The sequence below is a fragment of the Callorhinus ursinus genome, unplaced genomic scaffold (assembly GCF_003265705.2).
Source record: "Callorhinus ursinus isolate GAN/ISIS: 27379988/994484 unplaced genomic scaffold, GSC_fseal_2.0 scaffold9, whole genome shotgun sequence".
NCBI lineage: Eukaryota > Metazoa > Chordata > Mammalia > Carnivora > Otariidae > Callorhinus > Callorhinus ursinus.
In genome coordinates this window covers 38,293,544-38,310,285 of record NW_027397071.1, presented here as the reverse complement: position 1 = coordinate 38,310,285, position 16,742 = coordinate 38,293,544, and the positions used below count along the sequence as shown (strand labels likewise).

At 38.1% G+C, this 16,742-nt stretch overlaps 1 protein-coding gene and 1 pseudogene across 3 annotated transcripts in view; one reads left to right on the top strand and one right to left on the bottom strand.

Annotated features, from left to right (window-relative positions):
- The window catches only part of ST6GALNAC3 (ST6 N-acetylgalactosaminide alpha-2,6-sialyltransferase 3), a 515,010-nt gene that overhangs the window by 337,767 nt on the left and 160,501 nt on the right, over positions 1-16,742 (top strand). The window lies entirely within an intron of this gene.
- Positions 13,059-13,409, bottom strand: LOC112824232 (small ribosomal subunit protein eS26 pseudogene; annotated as a pseudogene).

Genomic DNA, 16,742 nt, shown 5'->3' with positions numbered 1-16,742 from the left:
TCTGAGTTTTGCGTCTTGGCTGGCCCTGTTTCCCCAGCTGAAAGGCCCTTGCTTTTGTTTTCTTGTCATATACATCTGTTTAGGCACAGCTCAAGAGTCAGTTCTTTCATGCACCTGTCTCTAACAGTCCTATTTATCTCTCTTTCCTATGAATTCCTCAGGCATTTATTTTGCCTGCCCTGTATCGTGTACTCTGTACAGGCTGCTTCTTATTCTTTATGTATGGTTATTTCTTATATGGCTATTTATTATTCTTTATGTATGGTTCCAGCTGGCCAATGAGATCGGCGAATTTGGAAGCCCCTCAAGGCTGTCTTACATTTCTCTCTGCAGAGTACTAGGTGTATATTAGGTCCTCAACAAATATTTGTTGATTGAGAATGGCAATTTTGTAAGCACATGGAGATGATACTCAAAAGCCTTCTTGCAGCTACTGGAATCTGCCTGGAGCTAATTTCATACTTACAACTAATGTTTTCTGAGCCTCCTTCTTATAAGAGTCTTGTCAAATCTCTTGGTAGAATTAAGCACAATCCCCTCTGCCCAGAATTCAAAGACCTTCTCCTTGGGGAAGTATCCTTTTAGCTGAGAGTTTATGAGTGAAGACAGACATGCAGGGATTAGCATCATAGCCCTGGCAGTCCCATCTTCTGCTGAAGGCAGCTATCTCAATTTCCCAGTTTAGAAGAGTCCCTAACTTACCTTATACTGTGTCCTCTGTAGCAGATGACACTTAGCAAACCCCAGAAATAATAGCAGTGAACAAGGAGTATGCTTGCCTCAACTTTGTTACTAACAAACTAGGTAACCTCGGTCAGGTCACTTCCCACAATCTCCAGGCTTTGTTTCCTGCACTCTAAAATGGATGAAGGGGGCGCCTGGGTGGCTCAGTCAGTTAAGCGTCTGCCTTCAGCTCAGGTCATGGTCCCAGGGTGCTGGGATCGAGCCCCGCATCGGGCTCCCTGCTCGGCCAGGAGCCTGCTTCTCCCTCTCCCTCTGCCTGCCACTCTCCCTGCCTGTGCACTCTCTCTCTCTCTCTCTTTCTCTGCATCAAATAAATAAATAAAATCTTTAAAAAAATTTTTTTTAAATAATGAAATGGATGAAGAACTCTAACATTAAAATTTGATGATTTTTACAGTTTTAATCAGCAGCTAGGCAGATCCTAAGAAAATGAACATTGTTATTTTGGTGAAATAAATAATATTCAAAACAAATCTATGTGATTTCTTTGTAGCTCTCCATCTCCTAAGGGCCATTGCATCACAGATTCTTCCCCTTTCTCTCTGTCTGTGTCTGTGTCTGTGAATCTCTGTGTCTGTCTCTCTATGTCTCTCTCTTTCTGTCTCTCTGTCTCTTACACACACAATTTTCTATCAAAACAGTTTTTTTCCCCAGAAAGCTCTTGCATGCTGGATAAGACACGGGACTAGGCTAAGAAGTTGACTTCCTTTTAGAGTAGCTCATTTTATACACTGAACGAATTCTGGTTGAAACATGTAGCTAAGTTGCCTTCATTAATTTTTTTTATCTTTTATAATGCTGAGTGATTTGCCTTTTTTTTTAATTAATTAATTTATTTATTTGACAGAGAGAGACACAGCGAGAGAGGGAACACAAGCAGGGGGAGTGGGAGAGGGAGAAGCAGGCCTGATTCGGGGCTCGATCCCAGGACCCCGGGATCATGACCTGAGCCGGAGGCAGACGCTTAACGACTGAGCCACCCAGGCGCCTTTTTTTGAGTTAGGGATTTAACTATAACTAGAAGTCTTTTCTTTCATCTGTACCACCTTCAACGATTCTGATTGTTTAACAAACATAAAACAAAGAAATCGAGCAGCCCACAGACTACCGAGGTGGTCTTCCGGGGTAGAATAAGGGGTAGGGGGCATCTTTGTTCTTATGTTGCTTTTCTTCCTGTGGCCATTCCTGCTGCCTTCTCCCTCTTTGCTTGTTCTTTTCTCTCTCCTCCTGGTACCTGCTCACTCTGTTCTCTCCACATCTCTTTGTTCTGCCTGAGAGCTCTTGCTTCTAGCTACTGATGCTTTTCAGGGCCATGGTTTTTTGAGACAGGCTGGTTTGATCACTATCTTTTCTTCTTCCTTTTGAAAGCTTTCTCTGTCCTGTGTATCTTCTGGATGGCTGGTAACGCTTGCCATTCTTATTAGGTTTTGTTCTTGTTTTGATTGTATTTTTCCTTAAATTCTTCTTTCTTTAACAGTATGAAAGAGATTTTATCCTCACTCTTCTTCCCTGTTTTCCTTCCTGTCACATTTTATAATGTGGATGTGAAATGTGTTTTAAAGACCGAAAGGATAGATATTAGCAGCATGGGTGGTGGGGTTGTGCATGATTTCTGTTTTCTTCATTATTGCATTCTGTGTTTTCTGAAATTGTTTCATGGCACACACGTGCAAATATTTATAGTAAGAAAGAAAAAACAATAAAACCATTTCCATTTGGCAAGAAAAATATCTTAATGAGTGCTCTGCTCTGGGTCTTGCTTCTAGCTCTCTATCAAACCTCCTTTTCCTTGTCTGTCTTCACCACCAAGCGTGACAAAATGGCTGGCTGAGCTGGAGATGGACAGTAGTCCATGGGGATTGTAGAAAAGAGCCAATGGTTAGCAGCCGCCTATAAGACCGCAAGTCATGGGTCACTTCTGTTGAATCCCCAAGGCGAGGCTCTTGCCGCCCGTTGTTCCTAAGTGTAAGAAATGCAGGGAAATAGCACTAACTGTCTTATGAAATCCAGGACGCTTTGTCCAACATGGCGATTATTTTTGAAAGCTACTGATGATAGCTGAAAGCTGTGAGATGTGATGAGGCTTCTTCATTCAACAGCATCACACTGTGATTCAGAAGTTTAAAAAAATTTTTTCTATTTTATCTATTTATTCATTCATTTATTTATTTTAGCATTCTTATTGATTGGTCTTGTTGATTACTGTATGCTCATTTATTTTTTTTAAGATTTTATTTATTTATTTGACAGAGAGAGACAGCAAGAGAAGGAACACAAACGGGGAGTGGGAGAGGGAGAAGCAGGCTTCCCGCTGAGCAGGGAGCCCAAAGCAGGGCTCAATCCCAGGACCCTGGGATCATGACCTGAGGCGAAGGCAGATGCTTAACGACTGAGCCACCCAGGCGCCCCTACTGTATGCTCATTTAAGTTGCATGACAAGTGTTGCTATCTGCTCACTCCTCAGAGATAACAATCTCAAAGAGCAGACCGTGGCAGACCACCCAGAAACCAAGGTGTTAAAAGTCAGAGATGGAGGTAATAAACTTTAGCCAGAGAACAGACCACTTTGTACATGCCAGTAAAATTGTTGTCACTCATTGTATACATGTGAACCGAGGCATGGAATTTCAGGACTCTGAAGTGTGATATTCTAAGTACTTTGATCTATTAGGCTGTCCACTAAATGCATATTTCTCTCCCAAGGAATCAGCTCACATAGTATGACAAATCAGCACTTCATTTATTTTTGTAGCAAGCATTTATTGAACATCTGCTATACCCACTGTGGGCTAAAAGCTCTGCAACAATGAGTAACAGAAATTTCCTGAAAGTACTTCTTCTGGTGAGGGATGCAGACATGTTCACAAATAAATGCAAAGCAAGATTATAAAAAAGAATTTTAGAAGAGATAGCTATTTATAGGATACAGTACAAAGATAAGTCAAAGTTCTATTAAACCATTTTTTATTGTCAAATGAACAGAATTGTCTTTGTATTGAATTCACTACAGTGAACTGTTACATGGGTACAGTTGCATATTATGAGCTGTCCCTGGAAGATAACTTTTCATTGCCATTTTATATTTTGGTAATTCATATTCAGTACTGTTAGTCACTTAGTTTTTCAATATCTCATTCTCCTTATCTCTAAAGTTGAGCTAATAATTCATGTATTCAATATTCAAAAAGTATATAAGTTAGGAATTTTAAAAATATGCACCAAAAAGTTGATTGAAAATATCAAGAATGCAAATCTAAAGACAATTTGAGAATATATATAAAATGAAAGGTATTATAACTGTTATAATTATTAGCTTATATTTGGGGAAAACAAGTGATTAAATAGATTTATACATATTATGGAGGACAAAATTTTAAAATATGTACATATAGCAAATGGGGAGAAAAAAATAGGTATCTCCTCTTTCAGAAATAAGGAACATTCTTATTCAGTGGCTAGAGCAAAGCTTAAAGAAAGTTAGAGATTTGACATTCCCATGTTTGAATGATAGATCATAGATATGACTGTCCTCAATGCTGGGTAAATAATTTAATAAATCTAAAGAGATGAACGGCATTGTGCTAAAATAATAGTCTCCTTGGATTCTGTTGTCTGGTTAAATCTAAAAAGACTTTTAACTATAATTCTCCTAAAATTAACTTTTTTTTTCCTTCCTGCAAAAGTAGTTTCCATAGGATTCAGGTCAGTATTTCAGTGTAATTTCAAGATTATATTAATTTTGATAGATTCATGGTTTGTAATGGTAAATAATTTTTGTTTGATGATGAAATATCTACAAATCATAGAGAAAATCAATAGAAAATAGACCTATTGCCTTATGCTCATCCTCTTCTCAAACTCCTCAGGTGGAGTGAAAACCAAAATCACTATGTTCATTTTAAAAACTCCTTTGAATGAAATTTGTAAACCTGTGCCTTTGCATTCGAGTGTTCGACTGCAAAAAGCATACATTTTCTGTGTCAATACGCAATTTTCTAAATTCACTTAAGCTCCGACTACTAATAATCAAATGAGACTGAGTTCTAAGCTAGATTAAAGGATAACTGAGTGAGTGTGGCAGTAATTCCTGAAGGAGCGGGAAGTCCATCAGAATATCACCTTTGGGAAATGGCTAGTCATTAAGGCTATGGGCTGGGAATTTAAGCCTGGAGGGATGTTGCTTTGTTTTAGAATGAGTTAACCAGTCTAAGTATTGAGGTATATCAGTCACAATGTTTTCATTTACTGAAGACTGTGTAAACTCCTAAGAAATCAGGGTCAACATTTCTTTTTTACATGATTGTGGTGTATCAGCCATTATTTAATATATTAAATATTGGAAATAAACTCTTAACCAAAAATACAGTGGGTATATAAATGTGAGGGCTTCTTTTTCTTCTTTTTAAAAAAATAATTTAATAAATCCTTGGTTTTTACCTAACCCCATGCCAATTCTTTTCTTTTTTTTAAATTTAAATTCAATTAGCCAACATATAGTACATCATTAGTAGTAATTATTTTCCTTACATGATCTCATGTAATCCTTAAAATAACTTCATGAGGAAAAATATTACTCCCCCATACACACACACACACACACACACACACACACACACACACACACAGTGAGATAAGGGAATTGGGACATAAAGATGTTCATACAGTCAAAATTTATTTTTGTCTAAGATGATATAACATATGGAGGATTTCTTTTGAAATTTTAAAAACTGTCCCCATTTTTAAAATGGAAACAACTATTGATTATGGCATCATCATTTTTAGGAACTGAATGATTACATATTCTAGAGATTTTTATCTCCAATCCTCAATCCAGATGGCATGAGGGAAGTGGGCCCTCATTCTGATCAGAGAAGTTGCTGTGCACCTGGCTGACCAAATCTTACCATTGTCACACAGGATTCTTACGGCTCCTTTTTACCCATAATCTTATGTGACTTCATGCACCCGTATCAATAGAAGGTGCCATACCACAAAATAAACAGAAGCTTCTTCTTGATTCCTTTAATTTTTTCCTTAAGTCTTCTCTTCACATCTTCAAAGAAATATATTTTATAAAATCAAGTGTGAATGAGAAAGCAAAAGTCCCACCTAAGAGAAGAGAGGACCTGCCCTTGGAGGTTGATTTTTTTGGGGGGGGGGGGGTCTATCTTCCTTGGGTCTTTCAAGATGCTGACTCATAACCCTTTCTCTGAAGCATAGGATTCCCCATTTGAGTAGCTCTGTTAGGTTTGACATCATTGCCTGCCCAGCAGCACTATTCAGTAAGATTTTCAGTTGTCTGATTGTTCTCATAATCAGATGTGTTTTTCTGCTTTCCAAGGTGAATTTGTTCTCTAATCAGTATTTCCTTGGTTTACTCTTAGTGTCCAATTAAGCTGCTTTTTAAACTTGCTGAATTACTTATTTCAGAAAAAATACATAAAATTTTACATGAATAATAAGATTATTTAGTTTCATTCGGAACTTCTTTCATTTTTGTGTTTTCTCAATCTCTTAAAATCAGTTCTAAGAATTTACTTGATAAATAATAGGTTCTCAATAAACATTTATTTTAAAAAACTAATGTTAAAATAAACCCAAGTATTTGAGGTGTGACAAAGGCCTAATCTAAACTAATTTTTGCCTAAAATATTTTATCTTCTGAATTTCTGAACCAAACCTGATCCTAATTTTTTAAATACTGATGACTTGTCCGGTTAGGAAGGTCTTATGATTTTCCTTAAATAGTCCTGATGTCATTAAATGCAAAGCTATCAAACAACATATTCTGACTTCCTAATAACTCATTTAATTGCATTTAATTCCTATAGACTTCTGATTTTCTCCTTTATATTTTTACATGAGATTCATAGGTATAGCCTCTGCCCTTCCTTCTATGAAATGGGACAAAAAAAATCTTTTTATTTTCTCTCTTCCTCTTTTTCTCCTCCTTTTATGTCATTAAGCACCCCATGCCCGAACAATACAGTATTTTAAGCTTCTCTTCTTGTCTTTATGTTCATTATTGCATTTTATTCTATCTATAATTCCAGTTTCCACCTTACCTCCTCCATACCTGTCTACCAGGCTAAATCTGATGCTTCCTTGAGGCACAAAAGTGGGACCGCCTCCAACTCTCCCTGCTATGCCCATGTCTACACACGGTGGTTCCTTCTTTTCTCTGGGCTCTCAGACTTGTGGCCAGATTATAGAATGGAGTAGCTATTTGAGTAAATGTCTTCCTAACCATCTAGAATGTGAGCTTTCTTGAGAGCAGCAGGCAATTTTATTCTCTTTTTATCTGCAACACCATGCTCAATAACTTTTAACTTGGAAATCAGAAAAGTAGTGGTATGAGGAGCTGAATGTCCACAGTTCACTTTTTCTTCTTTGAAATAAGGACCCAGTTGTTCCTTGTTATATACCTTTCTTGAAGGCTGAAGTAGGTACTAAAATGTTCTCTTTGAAAATATCTGAAAGTTTTGCATAGTGACATAGTAACTCTGCCATAGGAACCCTCCCCTGGTAACTATTCACCTAAACTACTGGTCCAGATAAGCGATGTCCAAGGGAGAGCATGAAATGTTATTTATCATTGGTTTTCCTGTGACAGCTAAGGGGAAAATTGAGTCCTGGAGAAATGGTGTAGTAAAGAGTCCTTGCAGAAGAGTTACTGTCAAAACTAAACTAAGCTGTTTCAAGAGACTCTTAACTCTCCCTAACATGTATAGCTTAAAATAAAACCTAATGTTTAGAAATGAAAAAAGGAAGTTTGTTTAAAAAGGTTTGGGGCTTTGAAAAGCTATGCTTTATGTCTTCAATTTCTCCTTCTATGCTTCAGTAACTCTTCAGAATTTAGGAGTGTGTAAGGCATTTGGTTATTGCTGTAGGTTGAAGCATGTACTTTTACAAAAGTATACCATCTCTGCAACTCTTTATGTTCTCTCATCTACCCACTCTTATTTTCTATTCAGTTGACACTAAGCCTATTTTTGCAACCAAATAAAGACATGAAAGCATACATGATGTTAGGAAAATCTGTACAGAATGTAGCTGTATTTTTCTTATCAGGATTCATGCAGTTGGTAACCTTTAGTTAAGTGCTAATTAAATGTAAAGTATCGTGACTGAGTATCCAAAGGTAAATAAAAAAGGAGCTTATAACACACCAGACTCCAGCAAGCACCAAAATGGTCATATAAACAAGATCCTATAATAGGAAAGAGGACAGAATTAATTCTGATTGATCAGAAGTAGCATCTACTTACCAGCAATGTGACTCTGGACACATTACTTAACCTCTATGTGCCTCACTTCTCTCTTCTGTAGAGATAATAATAATACCCCTCGTAGGACTTAGGAAATGCTGAACTAGTTTGTATGTTGTAAGTGCTTCCAACTATCCTTGGCACCAAGTATGTGCTCAATAGAATCTACATAAGATTCGTTTTACAAAGGATATTCCAGGTTTTTAGGAGGAAAGATGAAAAGATTTCCCAGGCAGAGGTAACAGCCTGAGTAAAAAACACAAAACGCATTGAAAGTATGATGTGTGCTGGAGGAATTCAGTGTTGGTAGAATTTTCTTTTAATGGAAAATGTTGAGAAGAAGTCCTGGAAATGTGGTTAGGCACCAGATTAGAGAGAGCATTGTATATCAGATCAAGAAATTTGGACATTGATGTTTATATTTTCAAAAAGTGAGCTTTGTGACAAAAAAATGATGTTTTGTAGAAAAGGTATAGCCCAAGGAGCCCAGTTAGAGTTACTAACTGGTTATTGCTATAGCCCAAGTTAGAGATGACGGGGCCAGGCTGGGGACAAGCCATCCATGGGAAGGGCTACAAGAACCAGCATTCGATAGCAGAGACCTGACCAAGAGCAGAATATCCACTACAGGTATATCCTTTCCCTTATCTAGAAAATAGAATTGTACTTGATAAAATCTTACTGTTCTTCATCAAATTCTGTTTGAGATTTTTACCTTCGAATGACCCAGGAACATGATAGCCTCATATATTATACTTAATTAATTTTATGACTCACTATTTAAAGTAAATGGAAGTTTTAAACTTGTTTTTTATCATGAGAGTCCCTGTCTGGGCAGTAACTAGGCAGAAAAAAATAAGATAAAAGATGTACTTTTTTTCAGGAGCCACTGAGTAGAAAAAGAAAGAAAAGGCAACATGGGTACCAAACCTTAAGGAAATATGAGAGAATGTGGATTTGCTCAATTTAAAAGACTGAGCAAATGTGTATGTGCCTATAGTTATTATTTTAATACCAATAAATATCATTTCTTGGGCGCCTGAGTGGCTCAGTTGGTTGGGCGACTGCCTTCGGCTCAGGTCATGATCCTGGAGTCCCGGGATCGAGTCCCGCATCGGACTCCCTGCTTAGCGGGGAGTCTGCTTCTCCCTCGGACCTTCCCTCCTCTCATGCTCTCTCTCTGTCTCATTCTCTCTCTCAAATAAATAAATAAAATCTTAAAAAAAGATTCTCTCTCTCCCTCTGCCTCCTCCTCCCTCCCCCTAAAAATAAATAAATAAATTGCCTTGAAAAAAAAAAATATATCATTTCTTAAACCCTTACTGTATGCCAGGCCCTGGCCCCTGTATTATCTGTATTTTCTCATATGATCATCTCAGGAACCCTATGAGGCAGGTACAATTATTACCTTTGTCTTGTAGGAAAGAAAAGTGAGCCTTAGAAAGATTATGTTAATTTTAGTCTAAGCTAGAGGGGAAGGAACTATAGGTGGGGAAGTGTGCTCAAAGCAAAATTCAGACCCAAAATTGATTCTAGAGCCCACACACTTGGCTGTCCTCTACTGAGAGCACCCAAAAAATATTAGCAGGGAACACTGTGTGAAAAGCTAAAAAAAATTCACATTGAGACACATACCATTATTTTTCACCAAGTATGGTTCTTTCTCTGGCCAAGGAAATACCTTAGAAAGGTAAGCTTCCCTTGACGTCAGGCTCAATAGTCAAAGCATAATTCCTCTAAACAACCCTTTGATGTTCTCTCCACTTACCAATTTATTAAAGTCTTTTGTCACCCCCTTTGTGTCCTTCCAGTCCACTCTGGATAAGTGCTAATATCCAGGTAGGTAGAACAAATAGTGTGACCAAGTGGGAGGAACCTCTGAGTCAGAAGGCGAGGGACTGGGCCATCTACCTGTGTGTCCTGGGTTAGGTGAAGTAACCTCAGTTGTAGTTTTCTCTTCCAGAAAATGAATTGATGTCCTCTGTCCTTTATGATCTAATGATTAATTAGTTCCAAATTTGCCACCTGGAATCTGTGTGCAGAAATTCTGCTTTATTTCTCCTACCCCAATTGTCTCCTCTACCAGATGTGTGTACTAGAGACTCCACACTAATTTTCACATCTCCATAAGCAAAACACAAATGCAAAGGTAAACCTGATACTTCGCAAATAATATGGTATATTCTATAACCAAAAATAATAAGTGATTTTCTGATTTTGCTCTGTTTTGGAATATCCGCATTACTGATAGTTTTCATTAGCATGACATGGTTCGGAGTTGACTACACTGGTTTTACTCCATACACCACTCGGAAGGAGTCTACCTGTGTTGTGATAGAACTCATCTCAGGCTTTAGTGAGCCATGGTGTGGACTAGGGAAAAAGGTATCTGCTTTTTGCCCAGTCAACCAAGAACACACTTCGGGTTTTTCCGCCTGTTCTCCAACAGATCTGTCATCTGATGAGAACCCTTGACTTCCACCCACTGTGGCATTATTCTCATGCCACCCGGCAGGGATCCTGACTCAGTGGACATCTTGATACACTGCTCCTTTTAGGATCCCTCTTTTGACTTTCACCAGCAGAATGTGACTGCCAATCCAAAGATGTATTTCTTTAATGAATTTAAGACTCAAAAATTTGAGTGGAAACAACTAAGCTATTCATCTTTCATCAGACTCCTGGGGAAATTTAGCCCTCATTTTTTTCCACACATAGGACTGATAAGGAAAAACAAAATGGGCTTCTACTGTGTTTAAGATCTTTTCTTTTTTTGTCTCCTTAAATCATTGGCATTCTATAACTTCCTTCTGTGATCGCTAACATCTCTACTTTCATAATTATGATTAGTCAAGATCTCTCCTCCTTGAAGTCTCCATTTCTGCAGTCTTAAGAGCACCAATTTGGTTTTATTCCAACACATTTACTGGTGTGTACCTTTTAATGATAAGATCTAAGAGTCTTGGCCAAACCAAAGCCAAAGGCAGACCTGCCATTATTAATTCAAACAGTTCCTGGGACAAGTTGAGGCAGTGTGCTCCAACTTGGCCTGAAATTTAGTTAATTAATTTAGTTAATTTAGTTCCTAAATTACCTTTCTCCTTTCCTGCCCCATACCCACCAAGAATCCCTATACCAAAAAGAATCTTCTTTTTCTGTTTTGAATAGCTTTGACCAAATTGTGAGGGAGATGGTGGTTTAGCTTTCTTTGGGCCTTGCCAAATTTTTAAGGCACAGTCTGATGCTCTGTAAAAATTATTCTGTGAATTTTAAAACAAAATGATTTGAAAATGAAGATATTATGATAGAAAATAGCCTTCTGATCTTGCCTTATGCATTATAAGGAGGTCAGGCTTCCACCCCAGAAAGATGGCAAGAGAACTATATTTCACATAAATGTTGTTTGCTCTCCCTCTCTAGGAGACTCTATAATAGGTATAATTTGGCATATTAATAATTATGCAAGTATAGAAAATAGTGTTTCCAATTATATCTCAACACAAATTTTCATTAAAATAGTTTTATTAGAGTAGTTGAGCCCAATGCTTCAGGTAAATGGAATTGACTTTATTTTTTACAGAATCAGAAGCAAAGAAGTTGGCACCCTTCTAAAGAAGGAAGGTTAGCTTTTAATTTATGATAGGCTTGGCCAGCTGCAGACTTCATTGTGTCCACACTTGGAGTTTATCTCTACCAGTGAGTCAACTGACAGCTAGTAGCGTGGCAACCCTCTTTAGTATTCATCTCTATAAAAACAGATCCGATTATAGAGCCTTAGAGTTAGATGAAGGGGTATTAAATTCTTTCTCTATTCTTCTGAGGCTGAGGAAGGAAAACTTCCTGTGTGCTGGAAACATGTTCCCCAATTCTCCCAAACAGCTTCTACAACATTTGTTTACCCTTTATTTAACAATTTTTATTCAATACCAATCCTGGGACACCTACTGTGCTAAGATGCGGTCCAGTTAAAGAGAGGCAAGTTCATGAAACATTGTACTGAAACTGGAGAAGCTTTCATGAACCAGCTCATGAACAGCCTTGGATGCCATTCTAATCTTGAAAGTCCCTGGCAATGGCAATCATATTACCATACATTTGCATAGACCCTTTATTTTCCAAAGTAGTTTTTTGGTTTTGATGTCATTGGATTTCTACGTCCACCCTATGACGTAAAGAGAGGGGGTCTTTCTGTCTCCTGATGACAAATAAAGAAAAGGCTTGGTCAAGGGCACCCAGCTAGTGAGTGACAGAACAGCCATGAGAAGCCAGGCTATGGATTCCTAAGTCAAAAACATGTCATCATTCAGCCTCTGCTTGTACACTTTGAGTCTAGGTGGTGGTATTCCCACAATGACCTGCTTGCTCATGGGCAAGTGCTTATGCTCTGGAAGATGACAGGCTCCTCTGTGTATCCTAGGTAGTGCTCCACACAGTGCCTTTAACTAGTCAGTGCTCAGTAGATGACTTTCTATATGATATATTTGATACTGTTTGAATTTTACATTGTAAGTCTCCTTTATTTTTGTCCTTTGGGTGGGGAGGGAAACAAATGTGAAGAAAATCAATGAGGAAAAATTAGCTGGCCAATGTGAGTGCAGAGATTGGTTTTTCTGATGAGTCCTTACCATCCTACCCACTTAGGGACACCCATACCTTTGCAGGGCCCTATCGAGTGGATGGGATAGTGCCTGGGCTCTGGTAGGGAGTCACCAATGTTAGTCCTCCTCCATTTTCCACCGTCCCCTCTTCTCTGGAGAAACGAAAGGGGAACAGCATCTATAGTGAACCATATCCCAGCAGGAAGCAGTTGTAGCTGACTGAACCAGCCCAGGCAAGTCTTATGTCTTCTGCTTATTAGACTAAATCAGAACTCCCATCCTTTCATTATCAAGGACCCCAAACTTAGGTGGGCCTCCCCCAGTCATCCTTAGCTCAGAAAATTTTGGTCATCAAACTACAATTCTTTTTTTTTGAAGTGTAATCGCCATTTATTTTTTTTCTGGAGAACGGCTTTTCTTCAGCCCTTAAGGACTTAGCTCCTTACATGGGCTTTGGTAGAGGTCATGGGGCAGCACCCGCAGGTCTAAATCGGGGTGAGGGTGTTCGGTCCTTCCATGCTTCACAAGAGCGATTCCTGACTACCTTGCTGTGAATGGCACAACTCACACAATAATGTAGTTTCACATACAGCTTGGGAAGCACATAGGCGTCGAAGACGCTCGCTTCGGAAATGTCCCTGACGGCGGCAGCCTCTACTATGTTCCGAATAACGAACTTCTTAATGGCCTTATCCTTGGGCACACAACGGGCGCAGTTGGTGCAGCGAATAGGCTGCACGTGGCCGCAGCCCTTTTTGGCACGACCATTATTCCTTCTTTTCTTGGTCATCTTGGTAGCGAGACCCAAGAGATCAAACTACAGTTCTTAAGCAATCATTTTTTCATTTCTTTGTGTTGTCAATCAAAGGCATATAAAAATGCCAAGCAGAGATGCTGAGTTGTCTGAAATTACCAGTACTGACTAGAGAATCCTGATTCAAAGCAAGGAAATGTGCTCTTTCTACTTAGTATCTACAATCTTATCATTGGTAAATCCAGAATTTCCATTAAGCTCTGGTAGCATTTGAACATGGTTTTCCACCTTGGTCAGAACTTCAGAAACTACTGAGAACCATTTAGGATGTGATGGGAACGTCTCCTCCAGAAAGCCTTCCCTGGTGCCCATGCTGGGCCAAGTGTGTCAGAGAACTCTGCTTACAACAATCTCTGTGGTATCCAAAGTGTAGTCCCAGACCAGCAGCATCAGCATGTCCCAGGAACATGTTAGAAATATGAATTCTTCCCTCCCCCGCAAACCTGTTAATCAGGTCTGGCATAGGGCCCTGCAATCTTTGTTGAAACAAGCTAGCTCTCCATGATTCTGATGCATGCTCAAGTTTGAGAACCCCTGCATCTTACCGACAGACACATCATATAAAACAATCAGTTTATATGTGTGCCTCCATACTGGACCGGAAGTTGTTTGCAGGTAAGAAGCATTTATTTTTGTATCCAGTATATATAAACACTGTGTGTGTGTGTGTGTGTGTGTGTGTGTTTTACAAAAATAGGATCATACAGTAAATACTTCTGTAACCTGCTCTTATTCGCCCCCAGCAGTATATCACGAACATTCTTTTGGGTACAGGTATTTTGTGATACGATATTTTATGGCTGTGTACCATCTGGTTATATCAAAATTTCTTTAATTCTCTAATATTGGACAGAATGGAATTCTTTTTTAAATTAATTTTTTATGAAAATAATTCATGCATATACTTAAAAATATGCTTAAAAATGGCAACCATCCACCCCTCCCCACTCCTCATTCTTACCTGCAGAAGCAAGGTCTTCATACGCCTTTAGATGGTGCTCTTTACATCCAGGCTTCTAAATAACATACATACACTTTTCTGATGTCTCAAGTTTAAACATTTGCTATGAAATTCCTGGGCTGGCAGTTGAGAATTCATCTCCCTCATGTCCCCACATACATTCTTTACCCATTGTTCCAATACAGCTTTATCATAATTCTTAGTTAATGTAAAAGTTCAATATTTAAAACTGTATGACTGTTATTCATTGCAAAGCCAAGAAGTATGCCAGGGTTACATTTCTTTTCTTGAAAAACATTTTTTGAATGATTTTCATCCCCTAGTATTTTTACTTACACAGTTTTCTAAATAATCCGTCAACATTTCCACATGCGCGTTAATTTCCCCCCTAAGATTCAAGCATAGTGCCACATCTGGCCCGGCTGTGTGGTTGTCATTACAAGATCCCCACGTTGCCTTTGTTGCTGGACTTCTCATTCCTGGATCCCTTTCTTTCTTTCTCCGTTAATGCCCTCATCTTGTTAGATTACATCTTCCAGAACTTCCTCAGAAAGGGTGGATTAAAATGATAAGTTTTTTTGCATTTTTGTCTGGAACAGTTCTCATTCTACCCTTACACTGGATTGGTAGTTTGATCGCATATATAGAATTTAGCCGGGAAGTCCTTTCCCTAAGAATTTTGAAGGAATTGTTCTATCCTTTTCTAGTTGGGAGACCCTGATACTATTTTGATTTTTTACTTCTTTGTGCCTGACCTGTTTTTTTCTCATTAGAAACTGTTCAAATTTGTATTCATCTCTGGAGTTATGATATATTAATATGATATGCTTACATTTGGGTCTTTTTAAGTGGATTGTGCTAGGATTCTGCAAGCAGTTGGAATATGGAGACTCCAGTTGGTTCTTCTGCTCTGGAAAATTTTCTTGAATTATTTCTTTGATAATTTCATACTATCCATTTTTTTTTTAGTCTCTTTCTGGAATTTCTGTTCATCTTGTACTAGATACGGATTTGTTCTCTAGATTTCTTTTTAGCTTTCATCTCTGTTCTTTTATTCTGTTTTCTATAAGATTTATCTAAATATACATTCAAATTATTAGGTTTTAAATATTTAGTTACTAAAATTTTCATTTTCAACAGTTCTTTTGCATTCTCAATTGTTTGTTTCATAACAACCTGTTCTTATTTTATGGATGCAGTATTTTTTTATTTACATTATGTCATTACATTTTCTTCTGTTCCTGCATATATTATGTATGCATATTATTTTTTATTATTTCCTTTATTCTGTCCATTTTGTTTTTTGGCTTTTATTTTGTAAGCTTTCCTCAATTTATGGCAACCTCTGCTACTGATTTATATTTAAGAATAATGAAAAGAATAAAGGCTGATTGAAAGTTGTATGTTACATGGAGGGCTTTGTGTTCACTGTAGTTTGTTCTTGCTGAGCCAGCTTTTTTGGAGGACTCCTAATTTTGTATATGCAGGTTTTACTTTAGGGAGATACTTAATGTCTCCAGGAAACACCCCGATCTCCTGGGGATATAATGCAGTTGCCAGGATGCTGAGGATCTACCCATTCAGCGCGCAGATTCAGGGTTTTCAGCACAAGGCTTCATCCCCACTTGCCATTGTGCCCACTGTTCTCTTTATTTCGGTTATACTAGAGAACTCTTTGCCTCCTCTCTGGGGGAGGAGTGCAGTTGCATGATGATTCTCTAAGTACAGACTTTGAATCAATACTGCATCTCTCTTAGCTCGGCATTTTGCTTTGCCTTTTAGAGTATCTTGGATTCTTAGTCGGGCTGTGACTAACCCTATAAATGAAAATTGCTTAAGTTTTCAGAGCCACCTTACTTTTCTCTAGAAAATATAAACTTCACAGGGACATCATAAGGCACTGAATCAACTATATATGTAAAAACACTTTGTGAACTCACTATAAAGCACAATATAATTCTGCAACAAGATTGTGACTCCTCAGTGTGGTATTAGAGGGGACCCTCATACTTTTCCACTGGCATGCCCAGTGCTCTGTTGCTGCAGATTTGTATGGTCTGCTGCAGTTTACAAAATGCTTTTACACATTCCTAAAGGTGGGGGAGAATAAACTTGCCCCTTTAGAGGCTGAAAGCTAGTGAGCAATTTCTTTTAAGCCTTACATAATCTTAAAAATACATGTGGATCTTTATGTGCACCCCGGTGTTTATAGTAGCAATGTCCACAATAGCCAAACTGTGGAAAGAGCTAAGATGTCCATCGACAGATGAATGGATAAAGAAGATGTGGTATATATATATATATATATATATATATATATATATATATATATACACAATGGAATATTATGCAGCCAT